Consider the following 16,830-nt stretch of genomic DNA (forward strand, 5'->3'; position numbering starts at 1 on the left):
ACTGAGAAAACTAATTACAATCTAACTTTTCCATCTTACTCCTTTTTCAATAGATTAATTGATACCTGAGGAAAACATTTAGGTTGTTATTGAAGATTTCTGAAAAAAGTAAATAAGGAATAAGAAAACAGGGGAAAATTTTCACTTATATTTTCACTTACTGTTCCCTTTTAGAGTTTCAGTTGCGAAGTTTAATGATCTTTGATTCATGGCACTTAAGTTTGCTATAGAAGACATTTCCTTAATCACTGTCCCCTCTATGAGAACACATAGGAGAAAAATCTCCCCAGTGTCAATGTCAGGAGAAGTAATATTTTTCCTGAACAACTTCTAGCTTGCATGCTTTTTCCCTTAGTAAAAAGCATGCAAAAAAAATCTTGATAAATGATAAAAAGCATGAAATAAATTGTGGAATGCATCATATTTGCTGATCATACAGTCTGCTAGAAATCTTATCAGCTAATGTGAGTTCTATAAGCATACAGTTTTTTTCTGGAATATATTTATGTATTTACCTTACCTGGGATTATTTAAGTTTCCTATTTCTTATAGATGCCTTTTTTTTCTTATTTTTTAAAAAAATATTTGATCTTGGTATAGTATATGTATTTTTGTCAGCTATTTTAAATTCTTGAAACAGGTTAGGGGAGTTATAAATTTTTTCAATGTTACATTTAGGTCTATAAAGAGGAAATTATATCGAAGTTAGAGGCCATTGTAAATATTGCCTCATTAGACAAAAGGACATAATTGACCAATGAATCTGCAGATCCAAACAGGAGAGGCACTTGAATGTTCTGGAAAAGTGTGTTGGCCTCAATTTTTGACAAGCTGCCAAGAATGACTATATGAATAAAGAAGTCGTGGCTGTCCCAAATCTCTATGGCTTAATGAAATCAGTTATTTTTCACGGATGTAAATTCCAAAAATGGATTCTCATGATCACTTGTCCTCTAAATGGTGATTCATGGTCACAAGCTCTTCTCTCTTTTTTTCCATCTTCAAAAATGGTTTCCAAGTTTCTCATGCTCTTCTGCAGCAAGCCACTACAGGAGGAAAGAAAATGGAGCATGGCATCTAAGTTTTTATGGACCAATACCAAATGCAGTGGCTCTCTTCTATTCATATTTCATTGCTCAGATTTAGTCATATGACCACATTTAACTACAGCACAGACTGAAAAAATCTAGTTTTGTTGTGTACTTAAAGAGAAGAGAGGGGCGCCTGGGTGGCGCAGTCGGTTAAGCGTCCGACTTCAGCCAGGTCACGATCTTGCGGTCTGTGAGTTCGAGCCCCGTGTCGGGCTCTGGGCTGATGGCTCAGAGCCTGGAGCCTGTTTCCAATTCTGTGCCTCCCTCTCTTTCTGCCCCTCCCCCGTTCATGCTCTGTCTCTCTCTGTCCCAAAAATAAATAAACGTTGAAAAAAAAAATTAAAAAAAAAAAAAAAGAGAAGAGAGATTTCGTGAGGAATTATCCACTTTGTCTTCTCATTCTCTTGATAATGTCTTTCCTAAAGCAGAAGTTTTAAATTTTAATAAGTTTATTAAATTTAATAAGCTTATTAAATTTAATAAGTTTATCAGTTATTTCTTTCATGGATCATGTCTTTAGTATTGTATCTAGAAAGTCATCAACTTACCTAAGGGTATCTAGGTTTTCTCCCATGTTATCTTCCAGACATTTTATAGTTTTGCATTTTAGATTTAGGTTTGCAGTCCATTTTGAGTTAATATTTGTGCAGGGTGTAAGGTTTTTATCTAAATTCACTTTTCCGTATGTAAATGTCCAGTTGTTCCCCTGCCATGTATTGAAAAGACTATCTTTTGTTCCTCCATGCACTGAAAAGACTATTGCTTTGCTCTTTGTATATGATCAATCGACTGTATTTACATACGTTTATTTGCAGGCTATCTGTTCTGTTCTATTTATTTATTTATGTATATTTTGCCAATACCACATGTGATTACTGTCTGGAAGTCTTGAACTTGGGTAACGTCAGTTCTCCAATATTTTTCTCTTTCAGTATTGTGTGTTGCTATTCTGGGTCCTTTGCCCATTCACATAACTTTAGAATCAGTTTGTTCATACTTATGAGGTTATATGCTGGAATTTTGGTTGGGATTGCATCAAGTTGGGGTGAACTAATAATCTTGAAAATATTTAATCTTTGTGTCCATGAACATGGGATATTTTTCCACTTATTTATTTATTTTTTGATATCCTGTATCAGAGATTTGTCGTTTTCCTCATATAGATTTGGTACATATTTTGATAGATTTATACCTAAGTATTCCATTTTTGAGGTGCTAATGTAAATGTGTTGTTAATTTTGAATTCCACTTGTTCATTGCTGTTATACAGGAAAGCAATCAACTTTTGTATAGTAACCTTATCCCCTGCAACTTTGCTATATGGGCTTGTGAGTTCTAGGAATTTTTTTTTTGTCAGTTCTTTCAGATTTTCTTTTTTTTTAAATATGAAATTTACTGCTCCTGCCTTTTAAGAAATTCATGTTTGCATGGTATATCTTTTTCCATCCTTATACTTTCAACCTATACTTGTAATTGATTTTGAAATGAATTTCTTATAAACAGTATATTAAATACATATTGTAGGGTCAGCTTTTTAAAAAAATTTATCCTGTCAATTTCTGCCTTTTTAATTAGTGTAAGTAATCATTGATATGTTCATGTTGAAGTTTCTCATTTTCTTATTTTGTTTTCTTCTGGATTCCCTTGTTTTTCTTTCCTTGCCTTCTTGTGGGTTACTTGACCGTTTTTCAGGACTTCATCTTGATTTATTTACAGCACTTTTGGGCATATTGTTTTGTGTAGTTTCATGGTGGAGGTTCTGGGTATTACAGCCTATTGGTATTAACATTAACACTTTGACTGAAATAGAGGGACTTTATTTCCATTTAGATTTCTTTATCTTTCCCATTTCAGAATATCAGTGTCTTGAAGATCAGATGGTATTATAGTTCTTGTTTTAATCACTACATATAATTTAGAAAACTCGTGAAGAGAATTGACAGTTCTTTTCTTTCAGCATTTGAAAAAATATACACCATTTCATTCTACACACCATGGTTTAAAATCAGAAATCTGGTGTCACTGAAATTGGTGTTGCCATATAGGTAATGCATCATTTCTCTGGATGCTTGAAGAGAAAATATATGGTAGTGATAATACCTTCAACTTTGTCTTTAGCTTTCAGAATTTTATTTATGATGTGTTGGTGTCAATTTATTTGAGTTTGTTCTATTTGGGTTTCATTCAGCTTTTCAAATCTGTGGATTTATATCTTTTGCCAAATTTAGGAAGTCTTTATTTCAAGAGAATTTTTAATTGCTTATTAAATCATTTTGTGATGATTTATTTAAAACCCTTGTCAGATAATTTCAACATCTGATGCAACTCAGTGTTGATGCCAGTTTATTTTCTTTTCTCATTCAGTTAGTGGTTTTTCTGGTTCTTGGAATGATGGATGATTTTCAGTTGAATCCTTGACATTCTGGATGTTACGTTAGGAGATTCTGAGTCCTATCAGAATTAAAAAAAAAAAATTAGCAGGCAGTGATCTGCTTAGTTTTGGAAAATAGTCCTGACCTACTTTGGTGGGCTATGGGTCCAATGATAAGTTAAATTTCAGAGCTGTTACATTGTTATTATTTTTGTCTATTTTGTTCATGTGGTGCCACAGGGCTCCCACTGGCCTCTGCTAAGGATATAAATGACACAAATTTATTTTTTATACATCTGTAAAAGTTTACAGTTCTATCACTTATTAGATTAAAACATTTTTTTATATCATGATAAAAAATGCAACTCTTATAATACATTTAATGACAGATCACCATTCAAAGAAACCACTGGAGTTGTTAAATATAGCTACAAACTATTCTTTTTTATTATAATTAAGGATGTGTTTGTTACTCTTCACTATGTATAGAGTTACCTTCTGTGTTGAAAATGCTTATGGTTGCATATGCAATGTAATTTTCTAACTTTTTTATAATTAAAAAGTGAAATATACTAGAGTAGAAATTAACTCAGAGCCCCAGAAGACAATATGCAGGGAGATAGAAATAAAGAGAGCTTGCGGTTATGGAAAGTGAGAAATAGTGAAAACAAGGAGGCAGAGAATTCTGGTGACAAGATCCAATCCCCTCTGAAGAAAGACTAGCTTTTATCCGTGGCTTCTCTGGGAATTCCAACAAGTACAGCAAGTTATCATGGCCCAGAGAGACCAAGAGTCTCATTCAATGTTATAATTGAGAAAAATATGAAGATCCATTTAGGTATTTTAATGACTTGGAAACTCATGGGTCTGGTTGCAATAGTGGTTACTATCCTCTAATTCCCCAAAATCATTAAATAAAATTTCCTTGGCAAAATATCTTCACATACTGTCATGACTGTTTTGTCCCCATAGCTGCAGCACTCAAATTGAAATAATAATGGCGCATAAACACTTGATTTACAGGTCGATGCGTTTATTTAAACCCACATAGTCACATAATTTTAGTGGTCAGTTAAATAAACCTATAATCAAAGAAAGCCTGTCGTTGCATAACACTGTTCAGTCCATTCCAAAATCAGTAAATTAACTTTATTTTGTATGACCATCCTTGACCGTTACTGGAAGGAATGTTGGCTGCTTCTTTCTATTATGTTTTAGCTTTCCAGTTTGGGGCAATGGACTCAGTTCTAGGGATATAATAATGAAAATACATGATCTCTTCCCCCCCAAAGTGGAAAAACCATGATGAAAAAGATGCACAAAAATACAAGGCAGTGTCATAACTGCCTCAGCGAAACCATAAAAAGATACAGACAGATCAGAAGAGATGACCTATTTATGCTATTTTTGTGACATACAATTTATTAGAAGTTACAAGAATCCAAATGATTTGGTAAGTTAGCATTTTTTAATACAAAGGACCGTGTTAGTTTAAAGATTAAGACAGGATCCCACGACCTGTGTGCTTATCCTTGAAGCATCCTGTTCTAACCAACCAAGCTAAATTGGAAACAATTGACTAAAGTTTGTAATGTTAACATTTTGTTTCTGTTTATCAAAATATGGTAGTGATAATACCCTTAACAAGTTTCCCAACTGTCTCATAAAGCAAGTCCAATTTTCCATTCTAAATTTCACTCCCAACTCCAATTAGCATTTACTCCAACTAAAAGCAACACCATCACTGGTCTCTGGAATGCTACATTATTGCCTCTGAGGCTGGGATTTATTCTGCTTCACCCATCTGCTCTCTGCGTGGAAAGAATTGAGGAGTGCAGCAGGGGATCTTGTGAAGTCCTGGCTTCAAACCTCAGGCAGAAATAGCGGGGTTTTTAACAATAAACACCCCGATGAGAGCCACCTGGCAAAGTGACTGTCTACAGGAATTCTCAATTCTCAGGTTCATCTGCTTCAAGCACAATGTTACTAAAAATGAAGCATTCACTTTTCCTTAAAAATTAAAACCTGTCACTTTACCTAAATCCAACTGAAATCGGCATATAGAGCCAAACATGTAGCATTGAAAGTGTCACGTATTCATGAAGTATTGAGGTATATGGGACAGTTGATATCTCCTGCCTAAAGAGAGATTTTTCAATAGGATTTGTTCATTTGCTGACTTTATGTTTTAGGCTTATTGTTGTTCTGAGAGATTCATTGTTTTTCTTACTTACAATTTTAATTTTGAGAGTTCAGGTCCTAAATAACTTAAATATATTTGATACACATATAAGACTATTATTCTAAAAGATCAAGTGTTGCTTCAGTTTTTACTTACTTAATAAAATGTGTATTAATATTTCCAATAGATTCATCTAATTCCCTTCCTCTGCCTTTGTTATGCATATTAACCTCTATACACAAAACTGTTTGTATTGTGTATGAGCACATTTTTGCTTGAACTACTTTTGGTTTTGCTATGGTAACTACAATAATTAGGAAAAGTGTGCCACCTCCTTGTACATAGATTAATTTTGAAAATCATGTTTTTGTACTTACTACCCGTGCTCTACTAAGATATTATAGCTAGTAGGAAAATGTAACGGCTATGATTTGGTAAACCAAATTTAGAACAAATACAGAGAATGGGCATATCTGTGGTACCCTAATGACAGAGATAGATAACCATGCCATCAAGGGTCTTGGCTACTTTACAGGTAAGCATCATTTTGTTGACGTGAAGTCAAATGACCTAAGGAAAAGCTCTCAAATGAATAATCAGTAGACAGGTGCCAACTCTCCAAATCAAATATTCTGGCCATGTATTAGAAAACGATTAATTTTCTAAAACAAAGGAATAACACCATTATAAATTCTTCACTAGGAAATTCGTAATTCAATTCTCAATAATTCACATTGTTATAGGTTATAGGTGCCGTCCTTGCAACTTCAAGGACCTGAATGGTACATTTTCATGTTGAAATCCTATTTTCCTGTGAGAGGTATGGGCTACCACCATTTAAAAAAGCTGTAAGGAGGGGCGCCTGGGTGGCACAGTCGGTTAAGCGTCCGACTTCATCCAGGTCACGATCTCGCGGTCCGTGAGTTCGAGCCCTGCGTCGGGCTCTGGGCTGATGGCTCAGAGCCTGGAGCCTGTTTCCGATTCTGTGTCTCCCTCTCTCTCTGCCCCTCCCCCGTTCATGCTCTGTCTCTCTCTGTCCCAAAAATAAATAAACGTTGAAAAAAAAAATTAAAAAATAAAAAATTAAAAAAAATTAAAAAGCTGTAAGGGAAGTAACATGTTCTAATCATATAAAGGTGTTTGTTAGTGCAAGACATTGAACAAAATGTTCAGAGAAGAGGGTGAAGATGCTAGGATATGTGCTTGCAGTGGACCATCATATGCAAACCCTCATATGATGTCATCAACTGCATGTTTGCTTCCTGTGAGGGTGGCCATATTGACACCACATGTCATTTTCTAGCTGCCCAAGATCCCCCAAAGTTTCTTTAAGCATGGTAATCGTTGGGAAGAACAATATTAGTGACCTTCACCTGACCTAATCAATGGTTACAACCCTTATACCGAAGTTCACTGCTGTAGTTGTTTAGAATCTGCCTTCTGACAGTAACGCAGAAGACACTTAAGAAAGACCTTTCTCCCCTACCCCCACTTCCTTCTCCCCAACCATCTTCAAATTACATTCACCTGGAATTTTACTTGAGCCCTGAGCAGCTCAGGTCCCAGTCCTAGGGAAAGTATTCAAAACCTTAGATCAACCAAATCTCTTACAGAAGAGTCGGATCTCTTTTACCCAAAAGAGATTATTATACCTGCTCTTGGTAAAAACCACTCCTACTTCTGTAGTGATCCTATTCACCTCCTCCTAGACGTTACATAAGAATTCCTGAAAAGTATGTAATCATAATTGACTATAAATTCCTCCTAAGTCTCTTAGAAGTAATCTCACCATGACCTACAGGTGAACATACCTCAATCCCCTCTAGATGCCCCAGCACCCAAGTCCCTTCATGCCAGGTCCACTGAGCCTCAGTCTCTTATGCCAAAATGCTCTGTGCATTGCCTAATTTCACCCAATTTCCCACCCTCTTCTGGACTGCCCACTATGTGCTAAAGATCCCAAGCATTATTATTTTTTTTTTTTAATTTTTTTTCCAACGTTTATTTATTTTTGGGACAAAGAGAGACAGAGCATGAACGGGGGAGGGGCAGAGAGAGAGGGAGACACAGAATCGGAAACAGGCTCCAGGCTCTGAGCCATCAGCCCAGAGCCTGATGCGGGGCTCGAACTCATGGACCGCGAGATCGTGACCTGGCTGAAGTCGGACGCTCAACCGACTGCGCCACCCAGGCGCCCCCCAAGCATTATTATTAAGCTCAGTTACCAATAACCTTAAGCTCTTGTCCAAACATTTCTTTCACCTACTTGCTTTAGCTGAAATCCAGCTATCTTCTCAGGATACTATTTCTTCTGCAGCCCTCTCACATGGAGGCAGTTTTCTGTTCTCCCAAATCCCAGTTAACTGGTCCTGAAAATAAGCTACATGTCCCTGTCATTTCATTGTTACCTCTAGGCAGTCGTTCCTCTCTCTTCATTCAAACGCTCAACTTATTTTAAAGCCTGCGTCTTTGGATGATGCCACCTACTTCCTGTCCTCACTGCAACCTTCTTCCTTCCTCCTGGTGCCTTCCCCTCCATCACTGAAGATCTTAATATTGTACTTTTATCATTCTCAGAGGCTTCAACACCCATGCAGAAAGTCCATGCACCCATTATGTCCCATTGGCCTACTTATTTCTAAACACCATGACTGCCACCCCACAACTTCTACTTACCCTATGATCACAGTTTTTTCATCACCAGTAACCTCACTAAAAAAAAAACACACAAAAAACAAACAAAAACCAAAAACAACCTCACTGTCAATCATTCTATTCTCTAACCATAACCTCTATTTTTTCCAGTTCTCTTAATTCCAAGACTTTTTTCATTGTTCCTAGTCAATTGTTCTAATATTTTTTTCTTTACTAATTACCTCCTTCCTTATCCCAGCTTGGATTTCATAGTCTAATCCTATAATTATTCCCTTGCATATACTGTCAGCAACCCTGACCCTGTCTCTCTCCATTGCACTTACCTGGCAAAAGTACTCTTATGATTAGACCTAACACTCGACCTTCTCCACATCTACAAGCAATTTGAATGTGGCTGGAGAAAATCTCACAAGTCACCCACTGCACTGATGAGTATCACTTTAAATTTATGACCCACATCTCAAGGAGGGCCTTAGCACTAGAAAACAATCCTTTTGAAGTTCCACTTCCCAAGATGACCTTTTATACTTTCTTTTCCTTCAAACTTCCAATACTCCCTTCTTTGTTACTATAATTTGATTTTCAGATTTCTGATTTCAGTCAAAGAAGAACTACCTGATCTTCTCTCTACTAAACCTATTGTTGGATCTGAGATTTTATTTCATCCTAATTACAAGCTCGTAACTTAGTATGTGAATGCTTCATGGATGCTGGCAGAAGACATAAGACTTTTAAGTCACACAAAAAAAGGCCCACACAACAAACAGCATGAGCATCAGATTTACCTCAATTGCTCTTGCACACAAGTCCCACAGAGTTGACACTATATATATGGACCAGATGAGTATGACAGAGGCACAACTGAAGAACACTGAGATGGGGAATCCACTGTTTTTATAGAAAGCGGTATGGAGCCTACTCTTTGAGAGCGAGACATTGCTTCATCCTTCACATTAACTTGCAGTCAAACCAACCCCAAGGAATGACCTGGGGCCATGCAGTCAGGGCCATGCATTCTTGGCATTCTTAGCAAGAGCCTGCAAGGATACACAAGCCCATGATGGATTGCTTCTTCCAGCAAACCATCCCATTGCTATACGCGTTCTTGGCTAAACTTGATTTTTCATATGAATATGCCACTCTATTAGCCAGCTGATTAATCGGACTGTCAGAGATTGGGACCAAATCTGTTTTATTTGCCTCATACAATGGATACTCTCGGGGCGCCTGGGTGGCTCAGTTGGTTGAGCATCCGACTTCGGCTCAGGTCATGATCTCACAGTTCGTGAGTTCGGGCCCCGCATTGATCTCTGTGCTGACAGCTCAGAGCCTGGAGCCTGCTTCTGATTCTGTGCCTCCCTCTCTCTCTGCCCCTCCCCTGCTCATGCTCTGTCTCTCTCTCTCTCTCAAAAATAAATAAAACATTAAAAAAAATTTTTCTAAAAGGATACTGTCAACAAGACTGTAAGCAATAGGATAAGGTCAGCAAAAGGATACTGTCAACAAGACTGTAAGCAATAGGATAATATTGACTTCAGTTCTACTCCCCAAGGTCCTGAACTCAGCAAACGGAGTAAATCCCAGGGAAGCCATTATTTCAGATAGCCAAGATATAGTCTAAAGCCAGTCTGTGACTTATGCAAGGGTGTTTAGACCCACCTGGCAATTCTTTGACGTCATTAATAATCTCTGGGGTAATAGATGAGTAACCCTCACCCTCAAAGGAAAAGCATTCTTTCACATACAAATATATAATACAGAGGAACACACTTCACTCCAGTTTGGAAATTGTTGCTAAACTTGATTTAGATCATGGTTATGTTGGTTTGGTTAATGTGGTACATTGGGCAGTGTCACTGAGTAGTTGCAGCCTTGGTTACTATGTATGACAACTCAAAGCTGCTTGGGCATCAGGAGGAGCATATAAATTTGCATTATTTTTTAGGATTGATACAATATTATAGGTGTCCATCTGTTTGTACACATCCAAGGTTGAGAAGGGGACAGGTTTAGGAATGCCATCGGTGGTGTCAGGCATGGCAGAGTAGTTTAGGATCTCCAGGACTACAGAGTTTTTATAGCATGTCGACAAATCCAGTAGTGAAATAAATTGTCAACTACAGATGCCGCTGGATTCAGTTAGACCATATTATTGTTTTCCAGTCGGCAATGCTGGGTCTGAGGGACAAGGAGAGTATAAATTTCCACCTTCCCCTGAACCACCTAGAGTCTAAAGTGTCCTACCCTCAAGTGCTGATTGTTGTTCTCCCTTCCATGGCTATGTAACTGATGTGTTCCATCCTTGTAGCTATATCATTACTTTTTCTCCAAATATCTGCTTGAACCAGTACCTTTCAGTGAAAGGAGTCAAGTATAAATATGAAAAGGTCATTTAAAAAATTTGCAGTGGTACATTATATTTTTCAAATTGGTCCAAGTGGGCCACTGTAAAAATTGGTGGCCAGTATTTTCAACCAAGTGGTCATTCTCTTTATGATCTAGGACCATGTTAGTTCAATAAAAGAATCCAGGTAGCTGAATCAAAGTCTCAATTCCTTAGTCTCCCCTTTAGGTGAGCTGCCACTCAGAGTATATACAAACCAAGGTGGCCTGGTTATTAATGGTAGGGGCAGAATCATGAATTTTCAAAGGAATCTATATTTTCCACCCTTTTCATTCTGATCATTGCCTAGGAGGTGGCCTACACGAGATAATTCTTTTCTGGTGATGGCTGTGTTTTGTGGCCTGCCTCAATAAAGTATGTGGACCAGGAAGAGGTAAAGGATATATAGTCAAAAATCTTCTGGGCTTGATTTTCCAAAAGCCTGCCTCACATCTCAGTGGTGCCAGAAGTCTTACCAGAGAATGAATGATAAGCAGATATGGAATAGCTGTTGAATTTCTTGGATATCTGCCAATTGTTGGTTGGCCTTTATGAGAAAAACAACACACTCTTGTCTGGTTGTAGATAGCTTGGAAAACTGAAAATAAGAGTCAGCTGATCACACTGGAACAGCAACAATATAACCTTAAAATATGTCTATAGTGGCAAAATACCAATGTTAGTCATGCATGTGCTTAAGAGAGAGACTCTCATAAGATAGATCTATTTTTAATTTTTTGAGGAATCTCCACACTGGTTTCCAGAGTGGCTGCACCAGTTTGCATACCCTATGACCCAGCAATAGCACTGCTAGGAATTTACCCAATGGATACAGGAGTGCTGATGGATAGGGGCACTTGTACCCCAATGTTTATAGCATCACTTTCAACAATAGTCAAATTATGGAAAGAGCCTAAATGTCCATCAAGTGATGAATGGTTAAAGAAATTGTGGTTTATATACACAATGGAGTACTACTTGGCAATGAGAAAGAATGAAATATGGCCTTTTGTAGCAACGTGGATGGAACTAGAGAGTGTTATGCTAAGTGAAATAAGTCATACAGAGAAAGACAGATACCATATGTTTTCACTCTTATGTGGAAACTGAGAAACTTAACAGAAGACCATGGGGGAGGGAGAGGGAAAAAAAAGTTAGAGAGGGAGAGAGCCAAACCATAAGAGACTCTTAAAAGCTGACAACAAACTGAGGGTTGATGGGGGGTGGGAGGGAGGTGGGGTGGGTGATGGGCATTGAGGAGGGCACCTGTTGGGAGGAGCACTGGGTGTTGTATGGAAACCAATTTGACAATAAATTTCATATTAAAAAAAGAGAGATTGAAAGAGACTCTCAGAGATCCAATGTACTTAATTTTCTAGAAAAAATATAAGGCAGAGGAAATGCTCCATGGAATGTGGCCCTCTTCACTGAAAGACAGTTAGACCAATTTTGGCAGGAGTCACAGGCATTGGTGGCTTCTAGATCACAAACATACAGTTTTTTGCTATCTCCCATGATGGTGAATGTACTGTTTTGTCCAGTATGAGAATGGAATCCAGCAGTGATGGTGGTAATAGCAGTGATCTGGGTGGTTTAAATTTGATGAGCAGCTTGATTCTAGTCAGTCTCATTAGACAATGGGTTCTTACTATAGTCATCTGTGTGATTGAACCAGACTGTCCGATTGACAGTTGAAATTTGCTTCCATAGTTCGAGGCCCTAAAGAGGGATATCTTTAGGGGTGCCTGGGTTGCTCAGTCAGTTAAGCTCCTGACTCTTGATTGCAACTCAGGTCATGATCTCACACTTCGTGAGATGGAGCCCTGTGTTGGGCTCTGTGCCGACAGCGTGGAGCCTGCTTGGGATTCTTTCTTTCTCTCTCTCTCTCAGCCCCTCCCTTGCTTGTGTGCTCTCTCTCTCTCTCAAAATAAATAAATAAACATTAAAAAAAGAGGGATCTTTAATCTGTAGTCTGTTGTCTTCCAAGTGACAGACCAGATGCCTAGGTCATTATCCATAGCCTAAGAGCTGTTTTCATAGCAAGCAGTAAGTCAGTCTGCTTTTGGTCCCAGAGAGAGATGTCACCTCAAAGTTGCTTGGTGGAAAAGAAAAAATCCCAAATATTGGCTCAGGTAAAGAATGGTCAGGTCTTACATTCTTGGCACAGCCAGCAAGAATTTGCCGGGATCCTGAATGTTCAAGGCAGACTGACACTCTGACACCTGCCAATTTACCTGTTTTTCATTACTCACCACATCCCAGTACCTGCCCATGTTTGGACTACCTTCCATATTACACTCTCACCCAAGGCCCTCCACTCATGCATTGGGCCCTCAGTGACTCAAGGAATTTCATTTACCAATCATTTCTTCTGTATCTTGCATCATTGATTTCCACTGTATTCTAAATCACTCTCATCAACTTGGCTGTCTCCCATCTGAAATAAAAATGGTCTCTAGAATGCATCTCCAGGTGTCACCCCACTTCTCTAGGCCAACCTCTTCCAGAGAGATGTCTATACTTATTCTACTTTCTTACCCTCCCTAACCCTCTAATGTCAAGCTGCTCCCATAGCTTCAGTGAAAACTTTCTTGTCAATAATTCCCATTGTGCCAATTCAAAGCTTAGCTTTCAGTCCTCATGTTACTTGACCTCTCGGTACCATTTTACCAGTGTTCTCTCCCATCTTCTGGGTCTAATTTCTTTATTTTTCATCTGTCTCCTTTTCTTCCTACTCACTGCCATTCTGTTTCTAGGTTTTGCCTCTCTTCTTCGAAGATTCCAGGACACCATAATGGTGTTTCATTTACTCTTTTATTTTTATTTTTTTTTAACGTTTATTTATTTTTGAGACAGAGAGAGACAGAGCATGAATGGGGGGAGGGTCAGAGAGAGAGAGGGAGACACAGAATCGGAAACAGGCTCCAGGCTCTGCACTGTCAGCACAGAGCCCGACGCGGGGCTCGAACTCACAGACCGCGAGATCATGACCTGAGCCAAAGTCGGACGCTCAACCGACTGAGCCACCCAGGCACGCCTCATTTACTCTTTTAGATATTAGTTCAAATGCCACTTCTCTAGAGAGGTCTTTTTGGATTTCAGTAAATAAGATGCCCTGACTCTAGACCCCACCATATACATATACATACTCTATTTCCTTACCTTCATTAACTTCTTCTTCTTATTAATTACTACGTGATTAATGCACACATGCATGTGTGTCCATGTGCGTGCGCGCGCCCATGCGTGCACACACACGCAGAAAGACACACACACACACACACTTCTGTTTATTTTTTAGCTCTCCCCTCCCAGCCCTGACTGGAATTGTCCACCATAAAAGAGGCTTTGAATGTCTTGCTGATTATATAGCTCCAGGACCTAGTCCAGTGCCTAGCCCATAATAGGAGGCCCAACAAATGTCTGTCGAATATAAAAGCTAACACCATTCAGTGGAAGCTTCAGTCAAATCGCAGGACTCCCAGCAGCAAGTATTGCTCATCAGTCCACCTATCAGTTAAAGTTTTGTTCTCAGCAGCTAAAAACATTAAGGAATCCTAGGAGGATTCCTTCATTCTCCTTAACCAAATATAATTAGTTGAGGTTCAGAATTCTTGCCCCAATTATGGTCTATGCCAATTTTGATAAATTAAGTTTTCCATGCAAGTCGATATATCATAATTTGAAAAATGTGTTCTGTAGATTTCTGATTGATCTTCAATTTTAGAAGCATCTAACATCATTAAGTTTCACAGTTCCAACTTTCTTCGTATCAGGAATTTAAAGATTTGCAAAGAAAAACTCAAATGTCAGGGCGCCTGGGTGGCTCGGTCGGTTAAGCGTCTGACTTCGGCTCAGGTCAGAATCTCACGGTCCGTGAGTTCAACCCCCACGTCGGGCTCTGTGCTGACTGCTCAGAGCCTGGAGCCTGTTTCAGATTCTGTGTCTCCCTCTCTCTCTGCCCCTCCCCTGTTCATGCTCTGTCTCTCTCTGTCTCAAAAATAAATAAATGTTAAAAAAAATTAAAAAAAAAACTCAAATGTGTTATAAGAGTTTGTACTTTAGTGAGAAATACTTTTATTAAAAATGAAGTCTTGGAGCACCTGGGTGGCCCAGTCAGTTAAGCGTCTGAGTCTTGATTTCATCTCAGGTCATGATCTCAAGGTTGTGAGATCAAGCCCCACTTGGGGTTCTGCACTGGGTATGGAGCCTGCTTCGGATCCTGTCTCCCTCTCCCTCTGCTCCTCTCCCACTCATGTGCGTGTGCGCTCTCTCTCTCTCTCTCTCTCTTTCTCTCAAAAATAAAATAAAATCAAAAATAAAATCAAAAAAATAAAAATTAAATCTTTTAAAATTTAAATTATTTTTTTATGATTTCATGATCTCTTTTTTTTAATGGATCATGCCAATTCTGTACGAGTTATTGGAAATGTGATTATAAGCACTTCATAGCTTAAGGCAAGGTTGCTCTATCTCTGTGCCTACTGTTTCCCTTGGCATTATCATTGGGTGAAATGAGTATTTTTAGTTCACTGGTTTATGACAAAAGTAACTTCACTGGTTAGATGTTATCATATAGCTACTCTGGTTGAGTTGACTTCTCAAGGGAGGAGCACAAGGTTTTGTTCACATATAACAATGTTTTTGGACTCTTTTTTTCCATTTTGACTTCCCTGGTTTATTTCTCATAGCGTGTGTGTGTGGGTGGGGGAACGATATGATAAGGCTGTGTGTGGATAGGCCCTTTTTGGCACATATGAAACTTCTAGTACTTTCCAAGTATCACACAATGATGTAGGTGCTAGCCAACTGTTTAAGAGTTTAAAAATCTAACCAAGGAAAATAGTCTGCTCTCTACAAAGAAGTAAATTTTTGTTTATATTGGATTCACAGTGTAGATCAAGATAGCTTTATTATTTGAACTTTTCCAGGTAGTTATTATATAGCTATTTTGTAGATAGAGATTAGCCTGTTTTACTGTCATCTTTCTCCATTCTTAATCTGTCTTTCTGTCTCTTGCCCATTCTTCCTCACATCTCTCTCTTTCTCTCATTTATGATGGCTCTTAATAAATTCACTAAAATTTTATATGAAGGATTCCTCAATCCAAAACTCTGTCACAACTTCTTGAGAAAAGAGGAACTAGACTCACTTTTGATGCATTGGAGATGCACCTATGTAAGTTTAAGACTTGTTTTTAACTTCTCTGATGGTAGTCTGGCTCCAAAAAGGAAGATCTGAATGAAACATTTATTAAAAGTGTCACAGATACTCAACTGTTAAAAGCTATCTCTGTTCTTTTTTTTCCTCAATGGGTTTTCTTTAAAAGCATCTCTCTCAAAATTGTGGTTTACCTTCTATTGAAAAACCGTGATAATTCAGTTATGGTGATTTCACCTCCCTTATTTGGTTCATGTAAATAATTTATTGAAGTATAACACACAGGCAGAAAAGTGTATGCTTCATCCATTCATAGCTCAATAAATTTGTTAGCTACCTTCTTCTGAAGAAGGCAACTAAAACCTGTGTAGGTCATAACAGACACAAAGTTCAGCTCAATAAAAGGAATGGCTTTCAAATAACTAAAGCTATCTACAAATGGACAGGCATCCTTGTAAGGAAGCAAGGTTACACGTGATTGGAATTTTTTTTTCATGAGTAGGAAAGATGAGGTCTTCCACGGACTGTGATAGAAAGGACTAGATGACCTCTTTGATTCTTTCCAACTCTAAGAATGTATATAAAAACAAACTGAAGATCAATGTCCTAGAAGTAAGTAGCATCAAGGCAATTGTAAATATTCATAATGAAATTCTAGTTTCTAAGTATCATTGAAGATGATAGTTAGAAGATCCTTAAAAATGACTTTTTAAGTCCCATTTAGTAAGTTCATTGAAAGAATAGTGGGATGGGGTTTTTTTCCATATTCATAGAATATTTTATTGTAAGCTAAGAATACTAACAATGGGGGCACTTAGGTAGCTCAGTTGGTTAAGCGTCCGACTCTTGGTTTTGGCTCAGGTCATGATCTCATGGTTTGTGAGTTTGAGCAACGCATTGGGCTCTGTGCTGGTGGTGTAGAGCCTGCTTGGGATTCTCTCTCTGCCCCCTCTCTCTGACTCTCCCCTGCTTTCTCTCTATCTCTCTC

The 16,830-nt window shown here is 38.3% G+C and overlaps 1 protein-coding gene across 1 annotated transcript in view; it reads left to right on the forward strand.

The window, feature by feature from the left end:
- CRB1 (crumbs cell polarity complex component 1) overlaps positions 1–16,830 on the forward strand; it is a 209,282-nt gene that overhangs the window by 95,868 nt on the left and 96,584 nt on the right. The window lies entirely within an intron of this gene.

This window comes from Prionailurus bengalensis, chromosome E4 (genome assembly GCF_016509475.1).
Source record: "Prionailurus bengalensis isolate Pbe53 chromosome E4, Fcat_Pben_1.1_paternal_pri, whole genome shotgun sequence".
In the NCBI taxonomy this organism is placed as follows: domain Eukaryota; kingdom Metazoa; phylum Chordata; class Mammalia; order Carnivora; family Felidae; genus Prionailurus; species Prionailurus bengalensis.